The sequence below is a fragment of the Nanorana parkeri genome, unplaced genomic scaffold (genome assembly GCF_000935625.1).
Source record: "Nanorana parkeri isolate BGI_ZX_2015 unplaced genomic scaffold, ASM93562v1 scaffold6, whole genome shotgun sequence".
Classification (NCBI taxonomy): Eukaryota; Metazoa; Chordata; class Amphibia; order Anura; family Dicroglossidae; genus Nanorana; species Nanorana parkeri.
This window is the reverse complement of record NW_017306274.1, coordinates 5242860-5249160: the sequence shown is the minus strand read 5'-3', so window position 1 is coordinate 5249160 and position 6301 is coordinate 5242860.

Genomic DNA, 6301 nt, shown 5'->3' with positions numbered 1-6301 from the left:
AATAATTAGAATATCGTGCAAAAGTAATTGCAGTAAGTGCTGCAAAAGGGGCCCAAACCAAGTACTGAGTACATATGCATGCTTGTACTTTTCAGAGGTCCGATATTGTTCTATGTACAATCCTTGTTTTATTAGTTGCATGTAATAATCTACTTTTTTGAGGTTGTGGATTTGGGGTTCTTGGGGTTTTCATGTGCTGTAAGCCATAATCATCACAATTATGACAAATCACGGCTTGAATGATCTTGCTTTGCATGTAATGAGTCTATCTCATATATTAGTTTCATCTTTTAAGTTGCATTAGTGAAATAAATGAACTTTGCACGATATTCTAATTATTCGAGTTTCACCTGTATATGAGGTCCAGTTCCTTTCTCAGTTTCATTGCTCAGTAGTTTTCCTCCTCATTCGAACATCCTGTTTATTGCGCTGCCAATACTTCCAATTGGTACATCCCCCCAGTCTTGATGATCATGACATTTCTCAGAGTCAGAATTGTCAAGAGGATCCAATAACCGAGGCAATATAGGGTAGCATTGTTTCCAGTTCAAACAACTGTCATTTTCCAAAATTGTCTTATTATACGTAGCTGTGAAATAAACCGCCCGCGTTCGCGCATCCACCGAAAGATTGTTCTGTCTGATGCAGGGCGCTGGTTTTGTTCCTCCTTTGATTGTGTCTTCCTTTGTCCCGGAAGAATGATCGGATTGATAGTAAACAGAGGTATAAGTCCACAGAGATCGCTTTACATTCTGCCATAAGAGCACTTCACATTGAGTGAAAACTGTTCCTTCTCATTGAGCTCTGAGAGCACACTGAAAGGATGTATGAAGAACTTGAAGAATAACTGCAAACTGGAAACAACTTTGTTTGTGTCTTTGCCTCTTCACATGGAGTGTTTTTTTAAAATTTATTTACCTATTTTATGTATTTATATAAAGCTGATAGTTTTTACAACACTCTACATAGCACATAGGACCACAGAGAAATCTACAGTCTGCTTACCCTAGGTTAATTAATTTACCTCAGCCCCCGCCCCTGATGACTCTACAGTCTGCTGTCCCTATTAAAATGATTTCACATCGGCTCTGCTGTCCCCTAGCGACATTAATTCACATAAGCCCCTGCCCCGAGGACTCTACAGTCTTCTGTTGCAAGAGACATTAAATCACAAAAGCCCCTGCCCCTGAGGACTCTACAGTCTGCTGTCCCCAGAGACAATAATTCACATAAGCCCCTGCCCCTGAGGACTCTACAGTCTGCTGTCCCCAGAGACAATAATTCACATAAGCCCCTGCCCCTGAGGACTCTACAGTCTGCTGTCCCCAGAGACAATAATTCACATAAGCCCCTGCCCCTGAGGACTCTAGAGCCTGCTGTCCCCAGAGACATTCATTTGCATAATCCCCTGCCCCTAAGGACTCTACAGTCTGCTGTTCCTAGAGACCATAATTCACATAAGCCCCTGATGACTCTACAGTCTGCTGTCCATAAAGACATAAATTCACATTATTACCTGCCCCTGAGAACTCTACAGGCTGCTGTCCCTAGGGGCATTAATTAATATCAGTCCCCGCCCCTGAGGACTCTACAGTCTGCTATTACTAGGGACAATATTTCACATCAGTCCCTGCCCCCTGAGGACTCTACAGTCTGCTATTACTAGGGACAATATTTCACATCAGTCCCTGCCCCCTGAGGACTCTACAGTCTGCTATTACTAGGGACAATATTTCACATCAGTCCCTGCCCCCTGAGGACTCCACAGTCTGCTATTCCAAGGGACATTCATTCACAACAGTCCCTGCCCACTGAGTACTCTACAGTCTGCTTTTGATAGGGGCATTAATTCACACCAGTCCCTGCCCCCAAGGACTCTACACTGTGCCCCAAAGAGGCTACAGTCTGCAGTTTCCATTGCAACTATACACACACATACTAAGGATATTCTGTCACATCAGCTCCTACCTCTAAGGACTCTACAGTGTGGTGCCCTTATTTCAGCCCCACACTGCAATAAGGATATTCATTCATATCAGTTTCTGCCCCCAAGGTCTCTACTGTCTGTTATTCCTGTTGCGGTCACACACACACTAGGGACAATCATTCACATCCATCCCTGCCCCCGAGGTATTTACTGCCTGGTATCCCTGTTGCAGCCACAGACACTAAGGACAATCATTCACATTAGTCCTTATGCCTAAGGACTTTACAGTCTGCTGTTCCTATTGCTGTCACACACCGGCACTAAGGACAATCATTTACATTAGTCCCTGCCCCTGTGGACTTTACAGTCTGCTGTCTCTATTGTAGCCAAATACCAACACTAAGGATTATCAGTCTCATCTATCCCTGCCCCCTAGGACTATACAGTGTGCCCTCCCTATTGCTGTCACAGGCACACAAAAAACAATCATTCACATGAGTCCCTACCCCTGAGGACCTTACAATCTGCCATCCCTATTGCAACTATACACACACATTAAGGATAATCAGTCCCCGCTCCATAAGGCTATATAGTGTGCTGTCTCTATCGCAGCCACACACGTGTACTAAAAACAACCATTCACATTAGACCCTGCCCCCGAGGGCTTGTACTAGCCATGCTAGATTTTCATATTTACTTTGTATTATGGATAATGTAACAGGAAGAGATGGGACACACAGTGTTGGGTTGGAACACCCAAAACTCCCAGGAGGAAAGGAACAGGGTTAGGAATTATGGCCGGAAGATTTCACTGTTGGAGCATTAACTTATAAACACACTACAAGACACATGAATAGCCATGGGCTGACCCAGCCCACCGGGTCCCATCTCTCTGCAAAATAGTACTTTTAGGTGGACTTACCCTTTAGACCCCATTCACACTGAGCTACATCCAAATAAACGCTTTTGAGCAAAAAGCGGTCTTGATGTGACATTGTTCCTTCCTTCTTATATTTCTGTGCAAAAGTGACCCTTCTGTAGCGCGACAATGAGCTACACCATTCAAGTCTATTGGGGCCAAATCGCATAAAATCCGCCGAAAAATAGGTCATGTTCCAGCTACAAGCTTGAGCGACAAGCTACAGGCCACATTGAGCTGTGAGATGTGAACATCTCCATTGAAATGCATTGGACGAGTCACATTGAGCGACATTGAGCTGATATTTGAGCGATTTTGGAGCTGAAATCGCGCTACAAATCGCTCAGTGTGAATGGTGTCTTAAAGGAGAATTATGAGGTGAGTGATTTTCACTCAGCCTCATAATCTGAGCCGACCTGTGACAATGAAACTGTCACAGGTCGGCTCAGTAGATCGGGAAGTGAGGGAACACATACCGGCGCTCGCTCACTTCTCGATCTATCCGTGCAGAGAGCCGTGACAGTCACTCACGGCTCCCTGCAGGGATCCCCCCCTCCCCTGTCCGATCCTCCAGCGCTGACTGGCGGAACGGACGGGGGAGGGGGCGGATACAGATGGCTCTGCCTCTAGATAGGCAGAGTCAGCTGTCACTCACGCAGCTGGGTGGATCCAGACATAATTGTCGGGATCCGTTCCGGCTGCTGCGCCTCAGTATACCGGGAGCTGTAGCTTGCGGTATACTGAGCTTTGGGTGACGGGAGGACGCTAGTTTGTGTCCTCCCGTTACCCTTAGGAGAACTATGAGAAAAAGTCCTAACCCCATAGTTCTCCTTTAAGCTGGCCAATGCATCAATCTGACACTGATATGTAAAACTTTCTTTTGAACTAGGCCATTTTATGTTGTTTCCCATCTCATCATGTTTTTTGCCTGTCAAGGGCTGTCCATGAATACAGGTTTTTTTTTCTGCCTAATCACAAATTATAACTGTTATTACAGAAGCAGAAAAAGGTTTAAGCTGCAATCCATTAGCACAGCAGAGTAACTTCATTTTATTAATCTGTCTAATTTGCGGGAGATTAGGCTCTCACACAATTTAAATTATAATGTGTGTTGCAATCATCCCTAACGAGAATGAAATGCAATTATATTTTACATTGCTGGAGAAAAAAAAAATAGGAGGATAGCAGATTATTACTAATTTATACTGAACTACTGTAAACTGCAAAGAGAAGTAGGTAATGTGCTTTAACAGTGTGGAAGTTTATAATTGAAAAGCAATATTTTAAGCGACGCGTTACGTGTGCAAAATCATTACGTTAACATACTAAGCGTTACTCTGGGGCAGCAGTAGTTACACTGAGGTGCAAGCTAGCACTCGACACCCTTAAAATATGCTGTGTCTACGCTTCAGCAACATAGCATAAGGCTGCCCATACACCTTGCGATCATCGGACGACACCGAACCGTCATACGATTTTCGTACGGCGGCCCCATCCTGCCCCGATTATCGCAAGGTTTTATCAGCGGTAATTAGAAGAAAGCGCCTGGACAAATTGCGGTAATCGACCGCACATATTTTCGTCTGCGCATGTGCAGTGTAAATCGTACAAATTTTGACGTTCGGAAACGCCACCAACCTTGCGAAAATCGTACGATCGACCGAAGTTTTCTAACCTGCTGGTTAGCCAAAAGTTGATTTATTGTACAGTATTTGCGGTTGTACACTGCCCATCAACCTTACAAAAATCGGCCGATATTCGTAAGTTGTATGGGTACCTTAACAGCACTAGCGGTAGAACTCCGGGCAAATAAAAAGCTTATCCATGCAGTGGGGCTACCCCTGCGCTGCAAGGGGTTGGTCTAGGGCAGTGGTGGCGAACCTTGTCACTCCAGCTGTTTTGGAACTACAAGTCCCATGAGGCATTGCAAGGCTCTGACAGCCACAGACATAACTCCCAGAGGCAGATGCATGTTGGAATTTGTAGTTTTGGCACAGCTGGAGTGCCAAGGTTCGCCACCACTGGTCTAGGGGCTGGAATAAAGCAGATATATTCACCTGATCCTTAGTCCCCCCCAGGCTTCTCATTGTGCCTTACACAGGTCCATTGACCTAAAGCTGGCCATACACCTATAGATTACAACAACAAAAAATTCCCAGCTCACCTGCCAGCTAGCCTGCAACAAAACAAATTGCCCTGTCAACAGTATGCGTTAAAAGCATAGGTTTTAGTTGCACAAACTTTTGGCCAAAAATATGTAGAAGCCACACCGCCGCGCCAAGGCACCTCTGCAAAGTGTGGTCCTAACTCTATCTATACGAATTTCCAAGTGTGAGCATATTAATGCAGTCGATAAATTGCATGCAGGTGTACCAGGAGGTAGCCTACTCTTCCTTATAAGGTGCAGGGACGCACTGGAGGCCCAGCAACCAAAAATGCACGCTGGGACCCCAGTGCCCACATCCAAAATAGATTATCTGCAGATTTTCGATGGTCAGATAGAAAAAGTGCAACAGATTCCTCCATCTACGCTACACTGTGTGGATGGAGGAATCTCCCACTGGGCCAAGCTTCAGTATCTTGCTAGTCGGCCCCGCTGGCTCTCAAGATACCTGAACAATTGTATTGGATGCTGGCATTGTTCAGGTATTTTGAGAGCCAGCGGGGCCGACTAGCAAGATACTGAAGCTTGGCCCAGTGGGAGATTCCTCCATCCACACAGTGTAGCGTAGATGGAGGAATCTGTTGCACTTTTTCCATCTGACCATAGAAAATCTGCAGATAATCTATAGGTGTATGGCCAGCTTTAGTCACCCAGCATCATTCAACCATGGGGTTGCCACCTGTCCCGGATTCATCTGGACAGTCTGGGTTTTAAGTACTGTGTGTGCTGTGTCTGGGTTTCAACTGGCCTGAAACCCAGAAACAGCACATACAGGAATCAAAACCCGGACTGTCCACGTGAGCCTGGTAGCGGTGGCAACCCTATTCAACCCACTTCCTGTGAGCCCAGGGCGTCAAGGCTCCACCCCCACCCTGGACTCACAGTTGGAGAGATAATGTGCCACATCTCTCTGTGATGTCATAGGACCCAGGTGAAGCCACCGGGAAAAGGTATGAGTACACTTTTTTTTATGGGTGCTGGGATGCTCTATGATGGGGGGTGCATACAAAGGGGGCAGGACCTGATCCTGAAATTGGTCTTTAACTCAGTGATAATGACTTAGTGCATTTGTGTAGTCTGGATGGGCCCTACTGTAGTTTGCTTTCAAGGAGAAATAAGACTTTTTTTCCAACAATGACAAATTCTGGACATCTACCTGTGTCAATGAAATGGTTAACAAAACCCACAGGTGGAGAGGTGATAAAAGCAATCCCTTCCCCAGCCATTCCACTGTTTGGAGTATAAGTGGACACAGCAGGTGAGTAAAGGGATTAGTTGTACGTTGATATAT